This window comes from Rhinatrema bivittatum, chromosome 6 (genome assembly GCF_901001135.1).
Source record: "Rhinatrema bivittatum chromosome 6, aRhiBiv1.1, whole genome shotgun sequence".
Taxonomy (NCBI): Eukaryota; Metazoa; Chordata; class Amphibia; order Gymnophiona; family Rhinatrematidae; genus Rhinatrema; species Rhinatrema bivittatum.
In genome coordinates, this window is record NC_042620.1 from 257,099,468 (window position 1) to 257,119,704 (window position 20,237).

General features: G+C 43.4%; 1 protein-coding gene across 1 annotated transcript in view; it reads right to left on the bottom strand.

Moving 5' to 3' along the window:
- The window catches only part of LOC115094144, an 85,439-nt gene extending 65,275 nt beyond the window's left edge, over positions 1–20,164 (bottom strand). Inside the window, 1 exon segment of the mRNA XM_029606893.1 lies at positions 19,602–20,164. The gene's annotated coding sequence lies outside the window, so the exon portion shown is untranslated.
- Positions 20,165–20,237: the final 73 nt, after the last annotated feature.

The following is a 20,237-nucleotide window of genomic DNA, read 5'->3' on the forward strand; positions in this document are numbered from 1 at the left end:
GCGTGGTCCGTGACCAGCCTCCTCGGGCTGTGTAGGGCGCGCAGTGGGACAGGGTGGTCCGCGACCAGCCCATTGGGTCCGCTCGTGAAGGTGGGCTGAGTAGGGCGCCCTGAGAGACAGTGCCAAAGTCTATCCTCCCAGCTTTTGCCTAGTTCCTCGTTGAGTCTGTGATGCCGTCGCATCAGCCCAAGTCTTCGTCTGTGATGCCATCGCATCAGCCCAAGTCTTTGTCTGTGATGCCGTCTGCATCAACCCATGTCTTCGTCTGTGATGCCGTCTGCATCAGCCTTGGTGTCAAGTCTTCGTCCGCGATGCCATTGCATTGATCCTGCTGTCATGTCTTCTTGTCAAGGTCTGTCTGCCCTCAACCTCAGGCCAGGCCTGCTGCTCCATGCTGTTCCACGCAGCAGGTCCGAAAGGGCTCGGAATGGTCGGAGGACCATTCACATTCCAACATCATCTGTTGTTGGCCATGGGAGCTTGCCGGCCTGGCGGAGGGTAAGACCGTCAGCCATGGTGGAACACGCCGTCAACCCTCGGTCCGGTCCTGGATCCGTCTGGGGTTGGGCTGAGGCCCAAGGGCACACTAAAACACCCGAAGTGTAACACTATATACCCACTGCTGAGAATCTAAGGAAAGTGCTTGAGGCAGTTTGCTCCGCTAACATCATCTGAGACATTTTCTGACCTTAACTGAAAAACATATTTTATTTTATTTTTGTTTCATGCAGCTAGAAAAAAACTTTAAAGCATCCTCATTCTGAACTAGCCCTCTTTACTAGGATGAAGGAGGATGGTATGAAGCCCAGTATATGCAGGCACTATCTTGCTGAACATTTATTTTATTCTTAACTTCTCTGTAGCTTGGATGCCATTTTTGAATTCCATAAGAAAGCCTTTGCAACATTTGTCCTGAATTTTTCTCAAAAAAACCTATTTTATATTTCTCAATAAGGTATGCACATCAAACATCTGATGAAATGGACTCTTCTCAAAAGCTCATGCCTCAATAAATTGATTAGTCTGTAAGGTGCCACCCGCCTTGTGTCATTTTTGTTACAATAGACAAACATGGCTATCCTTTTGAATATCCAAACATTTCAAAGACTTGCGACTGATAATCAGCATTAAAGATGCATAGCAGTCATCACCGTAACTAAATAAATAACAGCAGAAAAAGATCATCCAGCACATCCAGTCTGCTCAGTTATCCTGTCCATACAGCTAAGGATACATCCTAGTTGCCAGTTACAGTGCTTGGCAGCTAAGATTCAATGAAAAAAATGCAATCATATATTTGAGGAAGAGAAATCCAAGGGAGCGGTACACAATGAGAGGTGAGAAGTTGATGTTCACAGACCAGGAGAGAGACTTTAGTGTCAGATTATCTCAAGGTAACGAAACAGTGTAATAAAGCAGTGGCCCAGAGCTAGTAGATGCCAGGGGGCATAGGCAGAGGTATAACCAGCAAAAAAAAAAAAAAAAGAAGGCAATGTCTCAGTACAGGTCATTGGCGCCGTTTCACCTGGAATATTGTGTTCAGTTCTGGAGTCTGTATCTCAAAAAGGATACAGACAGGTAAAGGCTGTCCAGAGAAAGGCATCCAAAATAGTGGGAGGCCTGTGCCAAAAGCCATATGAGTTGAGACAAAAGGACCTAAAATATTTATTTATTTTTTTTAAGTTTTTCTATACCGGCATTCGCGATGAGTATCGCATCATGCCAGTTTACAATTAACAAGGGGTGCAGGAACACAAAACAATAATAAATGATAATAATAAACATTAACAGGTGCTGATAAAACGATTGCAGTTACAATAAAACAAGGGAATTACCCAACTTGGAACAGAGAAAGGGGCTAGGAATTTAACATAGAGAACAAGTATGCCAATTAATGGTGTGAAATAAGGTACGGCTTTTGCAACGTTAAAGAAAATTACCCTGTTGAGGTAGAGTTTCTAATTACCATGTTAAGAAGGGGTCTAAGCGTTAGTTAATGGAGAAATTAAGGTTCAGTTGGGGTCTGGAAAAGCTTTCATAAATAAATATATATATAGTGGGTAAAATATGTACCCACTATATTTATTTATTTATTTATTTAGCATTTTTATATACCGACGTTCTCGATACAAATATATAAGAGAGACATTTAAATGTGTGAAACATGCAAACCTTTATCAATGGGGAAAAAAGTTGTGGAATTAGAGGTCATGATATGAAGCTCCTTGGGGGTAAGCTCAGGAGCTATGTCAGAAAATATTTTTTCATGGAAAGGATGGTGGATGCCTGGAATGTCCTCCCAAAGGAAGCTGTAGAGGACAAAAACAGTAACAGAATTCAAAAAAATAATGGGATATACAGAGAATCCCTGATAGCAAGATGATGGGAATGAAGACTAGGTAACCTTGAGCATCGGTATATTAAAATAATTTAAATTAATAAATAAATAAATAAATAAATAACCTGCACACAGTGGTACAGTCCACAATATCATTGTACTTCCAAGAAGCATGCAGGTAATCTGCACGGAGCGGAAATTACAGCTCAACAGCAGATTTAGCAATGCCTTGTGCTTCCTGGAAGGCATTTGAGTTACCTGCTGTTTAGGACCGTAACTACATGGAGTGGCAGTTACAATCTTAATTAGCAATGATATAACAGAATTGAGTCTCTGGGAAGGCTGGAGGACCTGCATAAACTCAAAATTCAGTGAGTACACAGTGGCTGAATTTTAACATAGAAGGGGCCTACTGGCAGAAATGGTAAAGGCCATCACTGTAATGGACTTAGGGCATGCTTGAGAAGATATGAAACAGTAGGAAAAATGTTAAAAGATATGAGGATAGGGAGTGGTGCTGGATTGCATGTGGGAACTCACATGCACATCTATCTAAATAGGCAAACTAGATGAGCTATTTTGGTCATTATTTGGTGTCATTCACTATGTTACAATTTCTCCTCATCCAGGACAGTCATTTTTTTGTCCTCCTCTTCTGAATTCTACCTGGATGCTATCAAGCTAGGGCGAGAGAACATTGTAGAAATCTCATCTTTGTGTACCTTTCCTCATTCCAAATCACATCAAATCTTCACTGATGTATACTGTGCTGTTCGTACATCTGACTGTGCATGTAAAATTGGCCCCCAAAACCTAGACCACCACCAAAACCTTACTTCGAGTTACTAGATGACCCTTCTATAGTGGTATATATAGATGACTAATATATGTGCCACCCCAGAGTCTCTCTCTCTCTCTCATCACTCCACTCCACTCCTTTCCTCTCCTCTCCCTGCCCGAAATGGGATTTGCAATAAATCCCGTTTCAGGCACAAAGCATAGCTTTAGCAAGCATAATGATAGGAAAAAAGGTGTAGTTTTTTTCCGGTGTTACAGCCCGCAATAGCATGCATAACGCATATATTGTGCTATCGCATGCAGCGTTAGCACTTCTCATTTTTATTTACTATGCTCAAACTCCTCCCATAATCCACCCACTTGAATAAATTTCGGAAATTTGCATGGCCTGCGCACGATGCGATAAATAATGCCTGCGTTATGGCGTTATCGCGGGCATTAGGGCTCTAATGCATTTTGATGAATGACTCTGTGAGTTAGAAGAACATACAGATCTTCACTTAGTTCCCTCCTGAGCCTAGCTCTCCCATTGCTAACCACAAGACTTTGTAATAATCCAAAAGCCAATAATTACTAGTGTGGCCGTTGTCCGAGCATCCAGCCTCCTAGTTCTCCTGCATAGCCTCCCAGTTCTGGCAATGTGCAAGCTTATAATTCCGCTATGACGTCTAGTTAATTACAGAACATGCAGTTTCCCAGATATGTCCAGCTGCTAGACTGATTCTTTCATCACAGTATGATTTAAATATCAACCCCTTTATCAGATATTATTACATTAAAAAAGGCATACTAACAAAGAAATATTTGCATTTGTACAGGCTCAACAAATCCTAAGTATCATGTCACCAGAGCACCTAGAAATTTCACCATGACCCATGCTCCAAATGTTCTTTCTTGCTGCTGCTGCAACTGCTGCCAAACAGCAGTTCTCTTTTGGTTTAGTCCCATGCAGCTCTAAGCAAGTTTGAGTTGCACAGTGCCTGAATTCTCACAGTAGTCTCACAGTCTTGTGAGATGAGCACAGGAGTTCAGAAACCATGCACCTCTCAACTCGCTGAGACTGAAAGAGAACAGCTGTTCTGGGGAGGGCAGTGGCAGCCAGCAAGGTGAGGAGAAGAGGTGGCTGGCTGGAGTCTGGGGGATGCAGCTGGCTCAAGCTGGCTGGCTAGGGGGTGGCAGACTGGCTTGGAGATGACTGGTGTTGGCTAGGTGGATACCTGATTGGCAATGACTGGGGCCGCCTTGCTTGGGCAGACTGACTAGCTGGAGATGCAGGGGGTTGAAAGAAACATACAGCAAACATAGAAATGATGGCATAAAAGGACCAAATTATCCACCCAGTCTGCCCAGCAAGCTTATGCCAGCATCTGCTGCACTGTGCTGGTTACCCCCATGCTTACAAGTTTAGCAGACCATAAAAGTCAGGGCCCTCGGATGCTGTTTGAATCCAATTTCCCTTAACCGTTGCCGTGAAAGCAGAGAGCAATGTTGGAGATGCATCAAAAGTATCAGGCTTAGTGATTAAGGGTAGTAAGCACCGTAACAGCAAGTTACCCCATGTTTATTTGTTCCCCAAACCGTAAAAGTCGCGGCTCTCTTTGGTTGCTGTCTGAATCTAATTCCCCTTTTCTTTCTGCCATTGAAGCAGAGAGCAATGATGGAGTTGCATTAACAGTATCAAGGCGTAATTGTTAAGGGTAGTAATTCCCACCCCAGCAAGTTATCCCCAGTTACCCCCATGCACTCTTTTCATTTCCATCCTCTAGTCTTTAGGGGATCCACAGTGTTTATCTCATGCCCCTTTGAATTCCTTGACTTTTTATCTTCACCACCTCTTCCAGAAGGGCATTCCAGGCATCTACCACCCTCTCTGTGAAGAAATATTTCCTGACAATGGTTCTGAGTTGTCCTCTCTGGAATTTCATTTCATGACCCCTAGTTTTATTGATTTCTTTCCAATAGAAAAGGTTTGACGATTATGCATCATTAAAACCTTTCAGATATCTGAAGGTCTGTGTCATATCTCCCCTGCACCTCCTTTCTTCCAGGGTGTGCATATTCAAATTCTTCAACCTCTCCTCAAACGTCTTCCAATGCTTACCCCTCACCATTTTGGTCGCTTTTTTTGGACTGCCTCTATCCTGTCTTTATCCTTTTTTAGATATGGGCACCAGTATTGAATGTAGAACTCCAGGTGAGGCCTCACCAAGGACCTACAAGGGCATTATCACCTCTTTTTTTCTTATTGGTTATTTCTCTCTCTATGCAGCCCAGCATTCTTCTGGCTTTAGCTATCACCTTGTCACATTGCTTCGCCATCTTCAGATCATCAGACACTGTCATACCAAGATCCCTCTCTCAGTCCGTGCACATTAGTCTTTCACTGCCCATCACATAACGCTCTTTTGGACTGCCACACCCAGATGCATGACTCTGCACTTCTTGGCATTGAATCCCAGCTGCCAAATCTTCAACCACTCTTCAAGTTTTCTTAAATCACTTTTCATTATCTCAACTCCTTCAGATGTGTCCACTCCATTGCAGATCTTAGTATCATTCGCAAATAAACAAACTTTACCTTCTATCCCTTCCAACAGGTTGCTCACCAAGATATTGAACAGAATCTGTCCCAAAACTGATCCCTGTGGCATTCCACTTAACAGCGTTCTTTCTTCAGAGTAGGTTCTACTTACCATTACATGCTGTCTCCTGTCAGTCAACCAGTTTGCAATCCACACTACTACCTTGGCACCCACTCCCAAGCTTCTCATTTTGTTCATGAGTCTCCTATATGGGACCATATCAAAATCTTTACTAAAATCCAAGTAAATCACATCAAGTGCTCTTCCTGATCCAATTCTCTAGTCGCCCAATCAAAATATTCAATCAGATGTATTTTATAGGACTTTTCCCTAGTGAATCCATGCTGCCTCGGGTCGAGCAACTCACTGGATTGTAGACAGTTCACTATTCTTTCCTTCAGCAGAGTCTCCATTAATATTCCCACCACCGAGGTGAGGCTAACTAGCCTTCTCTCTGCTCCCACTCTTGTGAAGCGGGATCACCAGTGCTCTTCTCCAATCCCATGGCACCACTCCTGTTTCCAGGAATCTAGTGAACAGGTCCTTCAGTGGACCTGCCAGCACATCTCTGAGCTCCCTCAGTATCCTGGGATATACCTCACCCGGCCCCATGGCCTTGTCCACTTTCAGTTTTCCTAGCTCTTCCCACATTGTCTTCTGTAAATGCAGTTTCGTCTACTCCACCCCATCCTCAGTCTTGTTAACTAGCGACAGTCCTTCTCCAGGGTTTTCTTTAGTGAACACTGAACTGAAGTATTTGTTTAATATTTCGGCCATTTCTTCATCTCTCTCCACATATTGATCTTTGTCACCTTTCAATTTCTCTATACCACTTTGGATCTTTCTCCTTTCTCTGATATATCTGAAAAATGTTTTGTCACCTCACTTTACCTCTTTGGCAATCCTTTCTTCCGCCTAACTTTTTGCTTTCTTCATTTCTTTCTTCATCTCCCTCAGTTTCACCAGATATTCTTCCCTATGTTGTTCTTTTTGGGATCCTTTATATTTCTTGAATGCTGTTCTTTTTACTTTTATTTTATCAGCCATCTCCTTTGAGAACCAGATCGGTTTCTTATTTCTTCTACTTTTGCTTACTTTATTAACAAATAGATTTGTTGCTTTTGTAATTGATCCTTTTAGTTTGGTTCACTGTTATTCCACCTCTCTCATTTTCTCCCAGTCATCTAGTTCTACCTCCAGGTACATCCTTATTTCAACAAAGTCTGTATTTTTGAAATTCAAAAATTGGGTCTTCGGGTAACTTCGCTTTTCCTATTTGCGATCAAACCAAACCGTTTGATGATCATGGGTGCTCAGGTGGGTATCCATCCAGACATTAGAGAAATTATCCCAGTTAGTGAGCACTAGGTCGAGTATAACTCCCTCCTTCGTACTGCTGGAGACAAGGGGGCGGGGGGGGGGGGTGATAGAGAAAGACGGGTGAAGATATGGTAAAGGGAAGGAGCGGGAGACCAGTGGGGACCTAAGAACATAAGAAATTGCCATGCTGGGTCAGACCAAGGGTCCATCAAGCCCAGCATCCTGTTTCCAACAGAGGCCAAACCAGGCCACAAGAACCTGGCAATTACCCAAACACTAAGAAGATCCCATGCTACTGATGCAATTAATTCTCCAACATACACCAATATAAGGGAATGCTTGTGTTATGGTGTTTCTTCTGTACGGTGGCTTGCCCAGGGCAAGCAGACGCGACCCAGTGAGAGAAACAGAGACAGACGCCTTGATAAGTATTTAATTACTGATTAACGGGTCGCTTCAGCAAACAGGGAGATGGGGTTTTATGAAAGAATGAAAAAATGAAGAAAAATTGAAAATGGATTCATCATAAAATTTTGATAATAAAAAGTAATAGACGGGGCGAATGATAGGACATCCATAAAATTGGTTGTCCTTTAATAAAGCCACCTTACAGAAGAAACACCATAACACAAGCATTCCCTTGTATTGGTTTATGTTGGAGAATTATTACTGAAAGGGAAGAGGTTGGTTAATGTATAGTGAACACTGATGCAATTAATAGCAGTGGCTATTCCCTAAGTAAACTTGATTAATAGCAGTTAATGGACTTCTCCTCCAGGAACTTATCCAAACCCTTTTTAACCCAGCTACACTAATTGTACTAACCACATCCTCTGGCAACAAATTCCAGAGCTTTATTGTGCGTTGAGTGAAAAAGAATTTTCTTATGTTCTTATGTTTTCTGATTAGTCTTAAATGTGCTACTTGCTAACTTCATGGAATGCCCCCTAGTCCTTCTATTATTCGAAAGTGTAAATAACCGAGTCACATCTACTCGTTCAAGACCTCTCATGATCTTAAAGACCTCTATTATATTCCCCCTCAGCTGTCTCTTCTCCAAGCTGAACAGCCCTAACCTCTTCAGCCTTTCTTCATAGGGGAGCTGTTCCATCCCCTTTATCATTTTGGTTGTCTGTACCTTTTCCATCGCATCTATATCTTTTTTGAGATGTGGTGACCAGAACTGTACACAGAATTCAAGGTGCGGTCTTCACCATGGAGTGATATAGAGGCATTATGACATTTTCCGTTTTATTAACCATTCCCTTCCTAATAATTATTGAGAAAGACAGAGATTAATGGGATCCCATGTCACAGAGATAGGTAAAGCCAACAGACAATCGCCTTTGATATAGCCAGTAGGAAGGTGCCAACATGCCACTGACTGCATATCTATGGGCAGGAGGAAGGATTGCTGGCCTTGGGTTCCTACTGGCATCACTTATCAGCACATTAAGGGCCTGATTTACTAAATTTTCTTTCCTTGTAGACACAAACTAGTAAACAGCTTGGTAAACAAGATCTTAAATGAGCTGCATATTCCTCAGATGGGGAATCCAATGTTAGACATCCTCTACTCCCAATCTTGAACTCTGGTGGGACAAGGAGACTGACAGAGTTCTCAGTTGCTGGCTCTTAAGTTTTTGGACTGGGTCTTATATCTAGAAAACAATTTGTCAAGACTTACATTTGCAGTTATGGTGAATATGACTCAACAATAATGGCTGCTATACATACAGCTGATTCCAACTGTACAGAGTGACGGTACAGCTAACCACTGCATTCCAGTCTCATCAGAGCTCTGTGATCACAAACCAGTTTAAATAAAAAGGAGTAGCTACATTGCTAACCATAGAGTTCCAGCCTTATTTCCTTCTTGCAAGTAGATGGAGAGGCTGCGTCACTAATCTGGATGCTCTTGCCTAACTGCCAATGATGACAGGCAGGTAAAGACTGCTGTACTGCTACCTACAGTATTCCAGCTTAGTCCAAAGAGCAGAGGCAGAGGTACTACTTCCCACACATTGTGATGTCAAGACAGAAACAAACAGCTTCCCTACTATTGCAGCATTCCAAAATAGTCAGAAATAGTAATAGGAACATTACATTACTGCCCAATTAGATGTAATGGCAAAAGGATAGATGCTGTGCTTGCACCCACAACATTGAAGCCTGGTTGAGTTTGGTGGCAGAAAAGAAGCTATAGATTTGCTGCTACTCACAATGTTCCATCCAAACTAACAGGCCAATACAGTAAAGCGCGGCCGCAGTTACCCCGTTTCTAACCCGCTGTGTACTCACAATTTTGCCGCGTAAGTCTAACCTGCGATTCACTATCTGTTTTTACCGATCCTTACCGCTTCTTTAACTCGACGCGTATCCATTTCCGCCCGCGGCATGTATATGAGATGTAAACAATCCGATTAGCTATTCCCTCCCATACAGTAAAGTGCGCCCCGACTATCGCCTTTTTAACCTGCTATCTTGCCGCGTCTTTAACCTATTAATTTACCGCCTACCCTGACCCTTGTGTTAGTGTGGTGAACTTAGCCGCCCAGTTCCAAACCAATCCAATCCACAGAAAAAAAAATGCTTCTCGCACTTAGCTGTCCAGTCCCAAACCAACCCAATCCACAGAAAAAAAATGCTTCTCGCACTTAGCCGCCCAGTCCCAAACCAAACCAACCCAACCCAATCCAAGCCCAAGCAGAGAGAGACGAAATTTCACAGTCCCAAACTTTCCCCCAGCCCCAGCTCACCTGCCCTGGCTGCGGCCACGCAAGCCCCCAGCAGCAGCAGTAGAAGGGCGGCGAGAGAGAGCGGCTTCAGCAGCCCCGCCGGCGAAGGTGAATACGTGCACGCATGTAGGTCCAATATAGGCGCGCAAGGCAGTGAAGGCGCAGGCGCACACGCCGTGACCTCAGACGTCCAGCCGGTCACGGCGTGTGCGCATGCGCCTTCGCTGCCTTGAGCACCCATATTGGGCTGTATCGGCTTGTAAGTAAAACAACAAGGATCCCAATTAACCTATATATCACTGCTGATACTAAATTAAGGTCCCAGACAGATGTGCTGCTAACCACAGTTTACCAGTTACCACAGATTTCTGCTCAACTAGATAAAACAAATTATAATGCTTGTAATACTAAGCACAGTGTACAAGCCTACAGTGCATGCCCAGTACAGCTGAATGAGAGATGATTTGGGCAAGAAAATACCTACTTTCCTTCATTTGCAACTCATATTGAGCTCAGATTTGGAAAGGAAGTAATTACATTCAAAATCCAAGGAAATCAATTGTATCTCTACTGTTGGAGATTGAACAAAATCAGAGACAGAAGCATTGGATATATTTATATACAAAAGACAAGGCCTATCTATTTTTTGTTCAGCCTCCATCTGGTGACAGAAAAGCAAATCCCAGAGACTTGGCCACTGGAGATGCTACATTAAAAAAATACTTAGTGCTGACACTATATGCAGTGCTATAGGACGTATAATTATTCTATTTTTAAATAGTGTTAATAACATACACAGCATTTTATGAGGTATAAACATTTTATATAGGTCAATCAGTATGAGCAGAACTCTGAGGCTTAATTTATTTTTATATAGTAATGACAGTATACACAGAGCTATATGTGTTCTAACTTTTATATGATGTTAACAATGTACACCTCTATATGAGGTATACATTATTTTCAACAGTGCTGCATGTCAGTTCACTATGAAATATTAATTATACCCTGTACAACACTGCCCACTGTGAACAATTTATTAAACTTAATTATATCTTGTACAATGCTGCATATAGTGTCAGTGTATATAAAAATAAAATTATACCTCAGACAGTGTTACACTTTGTCAGTATTATAGAAATATAAAGCAGATTTCAAACAATGTCACATAGAGCTGTGCACACTATCAGCACTAGAGAAAAATAAAATATACAACTGTGCAGCACTGCAAGAGGTACAATTATACCTCATGCAGCGCTCCGCATACTCAGCACTGTATAAAATACTTCATAGAATGCTGCTTATGCTGTCAGTACTGTATAGCAAGTTTGCTTACTGTAAACTATGCTTTTCGTAGATAGCAGGATGAATTAGCCATTACATGTCAGTGATATCATCCAGTGACACCGAATGGATTTGTCTCTCTAAGTTTATAGAACTTTTAGCTTTACTGAGTATGTGTGGGAGTTCCTGCATGGGCGTTGCTTCATGAGCCTCCTCAGTCAGTATCAGAGCTGAATCTAGATTTGTAGTCTGCTCTTAGGGAAGCGGGTGAGTATTCCACACTGTTTACGGTAAGCAAACTTGCTTTTTCCATCAAAAAGCAGAGTGAATTAACCATTACAAATGGGGAGTCCTGAGCTGAAGGTTGCAGCAGAGCGATAACTTAGCAAATATTCCAGGCTCCGTTGTGGAGAATGGACTACAGTGTGAACAGACTACAGAAAATTGTTTATCCGGATTTGCCTGGTTTTGAGATGTTATCAAGACAGTAATGAAATGTGAATGTGTGGACTGAAGACCACATTGCATCTTTGGAGATAACTTTGATGGGTACTTCTCGCAAATGAGTAACAAAAGAAGCCATATCTCATACCTAATGAGCTTTACTTGAGCCCATATCCTGCAATCCTGCTAGATGGTAGCAGTAATGGATGCAATCAACTATCGAATTGGATAAAGTTCCATGCAATCAATTAACCAATTGGATAAAATATAGTTTGCGATTGCTACTCCGGGCAATTAGGGTTATACGAGATGAAGAACCAATTGATCTGATAATGAGGATGAATATGTCTCTTACAGTATTCCAAGGCCTGTTTGCAGTTCAGAGTATGGAGGGCCTTCTCCCCTCGTGTGTCTTGGGAAGAAGGTAGGCAGTACTATAGACTGATTGATATGGAAAGCTGAGACTATGTTTGGTAGAAACTTTGGTTGTATTCGGAGGACCACTCTGCTGTGTCACCGAGGTGACTGTGATGAGGAAAAGCACTTTCCAAGTCAAGAATTTCAAAGAAGCAAACTTGAGTGATTTGAAAGGAGGCTTCATCAATTGGAAGATGACCATATTGAGATCCCATGGAACATGAGGCTTCTGTTTCAGGGGTTTGACGAGCCAGACTCCTTTCATAAAAAGAGATTCAAGGAGATGAGTGGAGATTAGTTTGTTGTTCAACAAAATGTAATATGCTGAGATAGCACTCAGATGGACTCTCACTGAGGAAGTGGCAAGGCCTGAGTTAGAGAGGTGAAGCTAGTATTGTAAGAGTTGTAGAAGCTCGCGTGAAAAAAGATCGGAATCATGTTGTTGGCACCAAAATGGAGAATCTTTTCCATTTCAAGGCATAGTTTCTTCTCATGGAAGGCTTCCTAAAGGAAACTAATATGCCTTTGATTTCCAATGGTAAAGGGAGATTTGCAATCGCTCAATATCCAAGCTGTGAGGTTAAGAGCAGAGAGATTGGGATGAAAGATAGCTCCGTTGTCTTGAGTTAGAAAAATAGTGTCTCACCCTAGAGGTATAAGCTTGATACCATATTTGTCTGGGCCATGCCATGCTATGAGGATTAGGCAAGAGCTATCCTAATGAGCTTTCTGTATTCTCTTGGCAATGAGAGGTACTGGCAGGAAAGCGTACCTGGGGCTTTGACCCCGATCGATTAGGAAAAGTGTCTTGAGCTAGTATGTGATTGCTTTATAGAATTGAGCAGAATTGATTTAGTTTTACGTTTTGCTGCAATGCAAACACGTCCACTGTTGGTAGGCCCTAGAAGTCTGTTTGCTACTGATTTAAAACTCTGCTCAGGCAACCTGCAGGAGTGTTGGATACATCTGGTAGGTAAATGGCCTGAAGGATCATCTGATTTTTTCCACTCAGTTTCATATCCTCAGTACCACTCAGCAGAGAGGCCATAATCCCATTCTCCTCTGCTTATTGACATAGAACATGGCAGCCTAATTGTCTGTTTGTATTAGGATGATCTTTCCTCAGAGAAGATGCATGAAGGTGGTAAGAGCATGCCATATTGCAATGCCAAGAAATCAATTTGAAAGCGAGTTTCCTGAGGAGACCAAATTCCTTGGGTGTTTAAGCATCCCGTATGGGCGCCACAACTTTTGGTAGAAGCATCCAGTGTGAGGACAAGCTGAGGGGAAGAAGTGAAAGTGAGGTCCCATTCCGGAGAATATGGGACTGTAATCACCACTGCAACTCTTGCTAATGGTGGTGTGATCCACAGTATTGAAGAGAGGGGTTATGTAAATTGATTCCATTGAGATCTCAGACCCCACTGTAGATGACAGATGTGAAAGCAGATTAATGGGACTACATGGATATGACCTAAGATCACGAGGAGCGTCCTGGTTGTGGAAGTCTGCTTGAACAGTTCTTTCCAGGATGAGTAGGGACAGGAATGCTGAGTAGGAATGCTATCTGCAGTAATGAGTCTATGCAGGCCCCAATCAACTAGAGGCACTGTGTGGGCTTGAGGTTTGATTTCTTAAAGTTGATGAGAAATCCTAAGCTCTGTAGGAGATGAATTGTGACATCCAGAGAGTGGAGAACTGCTTCTCATGACTGTGTTATAATCAACCAGCTAATTGTCAAGGTATAGGAAGACTTGTAGTTCCTGACGACACAAGTATGTTGCAACCACTGTGAGGCACTTTGTAAAAACACTGGAAGCAGAAAATAGGCTGAAGAGATGGAATTTGTACTAGGAAGGCATTAGCATTCTGACTATTGGAGGAGATAAAAGTAACCTCACACTTTCTCCCACAGATCTTGGATGACTGGTATATTGCTGCATAGACAATCCTGCTTGGTCCAAGGAAGCAGAACAGCGCAAGGGTGTCAAATGGCTGGATGTTCCAGAGGACCGTGAGCCCTTCGAAGTATGTTTTTCTGCTGCCCCTGGAGAAAAACATGTGTTAAGTGCACCAAAGCCTGTATTGGTGCATCATGTCAGGAGTGCATCGGTACATAGTCAAAGATCTGATGCATCATATTGGTGCACATCGAGTGAGTCAGTGCAGTGTGCTTAGGTACATGGAGCATCGGACTTCTGCATACACTATGCATCGCTGCACTATGCATTGGGTGCATCAGTGCATCGTGCTTCAGGGGTATCGAGGAATCATGCATTGGATGAAACTTCATAGCACTGTGGGCCACTGGTGCCAGAGCCAATGAACCATGATGCTTATGTTTTTTCAATGCAGTCTGGACCGGCTCCAGGGACTGATGCCATTTTTGCGGCCTTAGCCTGAGAGGATGAGGGAGTTTTGGAAGAACATTAGTTCAAGCGTTTTCCCAAGGAGATAGACAATACTGCAATGTGGTAGGAAGATCTACTGCAACTCCGAAGATATTTACACAATTCTTCCATTCATAAGGCCCTGGAGGGCTGTGAGTACGGGGACATTCATCCACAGGCTTCACAATTTTTCTGGTTGTGGTCAGGTCCCAGACAGCGATAGTAGAACTCATAACTGTTGCGGGGACGCTAAGGAGCGCTCCCGATTCCGGAGAGATGTGTGCCCTTGGACCATGGTACAACTGTGGAGAGGAGCTCCGTGGAAGCGCCACAGCAGGCAAGACATGTCCAAGCATGGGAGGAACTGGCTGACCATTGAGCCCTAACCCCTGCCTAACCTGAACGCACTGGGAGAGACCCAGCAACACAATGCTGGTCTCTGGGGTAGCCCTCCGGCCACTTGATAGCCCTTTCGGACCTGCCACTGGGTAGTGGCAGATGCAGCAGGACGGACAGAGGTTGAGGACAGGCGATGGTACTGGAGCTTGGAACTAGAAACTCAGGCGAGACAAAGACACTTGGAACTTGGAACTTGAAACTCAGGCGAGACGAAGACAGTTGGAACTTGAAACTCAGACAAGACGAGGACTCTTCAAGACTCAGGCAAGACAAGGACATGTGGAGCTTGGGACTCAGACAAGAGAAGGACACTTGCTACTTGGAAGCTCAGACAAGACGAGGACACTTGGTACATGGAACTTAGAATAACTCGGACGAAGACTTGGAACTTGGAAGAGCTTGGACAAGGACTTGGAACGGCTCAGATGAGGACTCGGAACTTGAGAAATGAAGAGGACATGGGGAAGCTTGGAACTCAGACATATCAGAGACAAGAGGTAGCTTGGAACTCAGATGAGATGAGGACATGAGGTAGCTTGGAACTCAGACATTAGACACTCAAAGGTGGATTCTAGAGAGTCAGGTGAGGATCTGGGTACTCCAATGAGGACTTGGAACCCAGGAAAACTCAGACGAGGACCAAATTTCAGGATACTCTGGGGAGACAGAGGTTCAAGATCTGGGAAGGACCTGGGCAGTGCTCGAAAACAAATCCTGCCAGAAGAGGACTCCAGCCACCAGGAACAGACACCGGATTGATACGGATTTACTCCCAGGAAAGGTCAGCTGAAGACGAGAACCAGGGCAAGCGAGGCTGAACCGGAGCTTGAGGACAGACGATACTTTGGGATTAGGACTCGGAACATCAGGGCTGAAATGTAGGGCATCGGATACGAAGGAACACCGGTACCTCGGGACACCAGGACATCTAAGCATCTGGACATCAGGGACCTCAAGAGGGGAGGACCTCAGGGACATCTGAAACATGAAGGACGAAGACATCAGAGGACAGAGACGTCTGGACATCCGAGGACAAGGGGACGTCAGGATGTCTGGACAAGGAGACACGCGGACATCGGGACAACTTGGAGACGGGGACATTCAAGACATCTGGAGATGGGGATATCAGGACAAATTGGAGACGTGGACATCAGGACAACTTGGAGATGGGGACATCAAGACATCTGGAGACAGGGATATCAGGACAATTTGGAGACGTGAACATCAAGACAACTTGGAGACGGGGACATCAAGACAATTTGGAGACATGGACAAGACAACTTGGAGACGTGGACATCAGGACAACTTAGAGATGTGGACATCTGGAGACGAGAGGGCGGGATCCGTCGAGAGACCAGGACATGGAACAAAGATCAACACGAAGGTTTATGAACCATGGACAAAGACAACAAGGAACAGAGTACCTTGAAGAAGAGAGGATGGATGTCGGAGCCTCCTGGAAAAAGAGCTGGAGCAGCAGAGACTCCAGGAGCAGGCAGCTCTTTGAGAAGGCAACGAAGAAGTGAAGAGAGGTCCTTCTTATAGGGCTCAAGAGAAACTCCCACGATGAGATCATCAGGAAGGGCCGCAGGACTACTCCCACCGCAGGCCCTTTAAATCCTGAGAGAAGGCGCGGCCTCGCATCTAAGGAGGTAGGAGGAAGGACCCTGGAGCGGGGCCGCAGAGTGGAGCAGGAACGGCACAGGCCGCAACCAGGCCTAGCGTCGCAGGCGGCTTCTTGCTGCGGGCAGGAGAACTGAGGGTGGCTCCAGCCGCGAGAAGACGGTGTCGGTGGCCCCCTGGTCGTGAAGGAGAAAAGGACAGCAGCACCAGCCGTATGGAAGACATGACGAAGGCTCCCTGCCGCGAAGCAGGGAGGAGCAGGAATGGCACCCAGCCGCGCAGGGCTCAGCATCGGCAGCCTCCTGGCCTCATGGAAGCACTGCGGCAAGGCCCGCTGTGCAGAAGATGAACAAGGGCGGCTTCCTGGCCGCATGGAGAGAGGCAGGGAGTGGCAGTGAGCAGCGGCAGCCTCCAGGCCGCATGAAGGCAGGACAGTGGCGTCGGAGAGCTGGCTGGCAGAAGGTGAGAGACTGCTTGTGGGCTTGTCCCACAAGCAGAATCGTAACAATAACTGGTGTGAGTGACATGATCTTGCCACATTTTTTTTTGTGAGGTAAACCTCTTCAGTGATTCTTTTTTTTTTTTTTTTTTGTAGCACTTAAAAGTGCTGTTGTGTAGCTGCAGAAGCAGCGAGGCAAGGCAAAAACAAGTTTTTACCAAAAAGAACTTTGAAGAAAAAGTTAGAGGAGGAAGAACACATCCGTGCTTCAGCTTGGACAAAAAATGACTGAGGAGGTTCACATGGCAACGACGGTGCAGGAATCCCTCGCATGCTCAGTAGAGCTAAAAGTTATACAAACTTGGAGAGACAAGTCTGTATGATGCCACTGAATAACATCAACCACATGTAATGGCTAATTCAGGCTGCTTATCGATGGACAAAGCATAATAACATTGCATGCTGACAGTACTATACAAAATTAAAATAATTATGCTTTACATATTCTGTTAACATGATATAACATAATTATACACAGGGACCTGATTTTATCAAAGGTTCACTATTATTTCACTAGGAGGATGGGAGGGGGGAGAAGGAACATTTCTCATTTGATGCTCCCCCTCCTACCCAAAACCAGCTTCTCTTTCCTCCTTCCTCTGATCAGCTGCCTTTGGGTTTTCCTCAACTCCCGGGGAAAACAGGAGAAATTGCTTACACAAGTCTGCCTCCTCTGCAGGATGGCTTCAGCCTGGCAGTTTGAATTATGTGGTGCCAACTCCCCCCAGTTCAACCAAACAGGCTGGTGCAGTTTTAGTTTTGTGCCACTGCATGCAAGGAGTTGTAGTTTTGCATGTTCCATTGAAACAGTCCTATAGATTAGTATTTCACAATTTTTTCAAGCCCATTAACAAAAATGTTGCATGGCACACAAAATTCCACCAAGGATGCAGTACTGATACAGAGAGGATTCCTATAGTCAAAATAAAAGCTATGGAGTTATTGGAAACCCTAAGTCTCTCTTCCTTTTTTCAGAACAAAAGGAGAGTGGAGCAGAGACACACATGAACCTGTCACAATAGACTAGTTCCCTATAGATGCAAATGCAGGAGAAGGAAGAAGTCAGTGTGGTGTAAGCAACGGGCTTAGTTATTTTGACTGCCATATGTGACTGCCAGAGCTCCTTCACTGCTGCTGCTCCTATCACTTAGAGAGAATCACATCCAGTGCTCAGTGCACATGCTCCCCTTCTCACTCAGCTTGGGGATAAGACAGAGGCTGGAAGGACTCAAAAGAAGAGGCTCAGAAAGGAGAAGATGACGGGATGCTGTACAAAGCAAAGCCTATCTATCCATGACCTGCTTACTAACCATTAATTACCACACTCCAGGACTTATGCTGGAGTTAGGTAAAGGAGATATGGATGAAATCCACCACTGGAGACTCATGTTGCTGTGAGATGCTGAAAGCAGAGCCCAAGTGGAGGGCTGGATCTGAGTATCAGGCAGTGGTGACTTTTCATGGCATAACTGATCAGGTCTGAAGGCACACTGGTTGGAAACACTGTCTTAATCAGAACTATAATTCCATGCATGCAATAAGGCAAAACTAGGACTAAAATCAGCCTATTTGGACAACTTGTGATGAGTTGGCAACCCTCCTATCTATTTATTTAAAAATGTTTATATACCGCTTTTTCAATATAAAAATTAATCAAAATGGTTTACATACAGTACATACATAATAAAATACAAAAAACCAGAGCAGTATAATATAAAAACTAAACAACAACAAAAACAACAATGGAAGGACAAAACTAATAAAAACTAAAATTAATATCCAGTCTTAGTATTCAGAGTACCAAACCACAAATATTGTTAAAAGAAGTAGCTGGAGAATGGGGGAGGATGATAGTCAAGGGTGAGTGTGTTTTGATGCAAAAGTCTGTAATCTTCAGAAACTATTGGGCTCTGCACAATTCAAACCACCAAGCTGAAGCTGTCCAACAGAAGAGGCAGACCCAGGTAAGCACCACTCTTCTCCTCCTGCTGGCCAGGGAGGGAGATATTGGGGTTGCAGTAGCTGCCACTGCCACAGTGGATGGGGAGCAGGGATCCAGAGGTGTGGCAGTGGCACCCTTGGACCCCTCTCCTTAGCAGCAGTATATCCCAGAATAGTTGCATGACACAGCAGCTGAGTAGGCCCTGTACTCATACATCTGCTGCTTTCCATGTGGAGTCTGGAGCTCCTGGTTCAGGACCCTGACTTTCTATGGCTATGGCTGTTGATTTTCATTTCAGTTTTTTTCAGGAAAGGCCCACACCTATAGTAATATTTTGTGATTTATCACAAGCATGATAAAGTCGAGTGCCTGCTTATTGCTCTTACGCTGCCAGGGCAATAAAAAATGAAATAATTTCACCTCACCCAGCATTGTGTAATTTCCAGTGTTATATTACACCTCATCTTCTGTGCATACACTATCAGTGATATATGAAAATAAAATAATCCATACAGCAGTGGGCATAACATTAATGGATACATATAAAATACTTATTTGTCATACTGTGCATTCTCAATGCTATAAAAAATAATTGTTAGTAAAATACTAAAACTACAGTGGGAAAAAAATTATACGTTTTAAAAATCTATATATATATTTACAAATACATAGCAAAACCAACTATATTACAGTATTTACAGGTATGCACATAAATCTAACCACACATAATTACATATACAAAAAAGTATGTAATTTTGAGCAAGAAACACACACACATAATACATATAGACTATATATATATACACACACACGCTGTTTTTTCTTACCTGTTACAGCCAAACGTAATGACATTTATGCAAAAAAACAAAGAAATAAAATAACAAAGAAAGTGTTGTGAGAGACATAGGAAGGTCCAGTGGGGTGCAAGGATAATAAAACCTAAAATAAAATACTCTCAGCAGATTCCTCTGACTTCACTCTTATGAAATATATATAAAAATAAAGCACATATCCCCAGATATAAATAACAGTAAACATAAAATAATAAAAGTAAAAATAAAGAGAATCTCTCCTTGCCCTGAGCGTTTGAGATCTCTTTGAAAGACTGACTAAGACACTGAAAGGCTGGCACAAAAATATGTAGTAAAAATAATTAATAATGAACATACTAATAGTCAGCCTTCAGAGAGTGGGGGAGGGAAGAACTTCCCATACAGTATATTATAATGAAAAATATAACCCAATCTGCAAATAAGAATAAATCTGCTTTTAATGTAGTCTAAATTATTCTAATTAGATCACTCTTAATAATAGTTACAATATAAAAAAAATCGTTTCTGGGATTCTTTTCTTGCTCCCCCCTAGCACCGAAGCGAACACTTCCTTTTGTTGTTGCTAGGAAACAGGAAATGTGCAGCCTACATAAACGTCCCCCGACCTGTAGCATCACTTCCGTTCTAAGA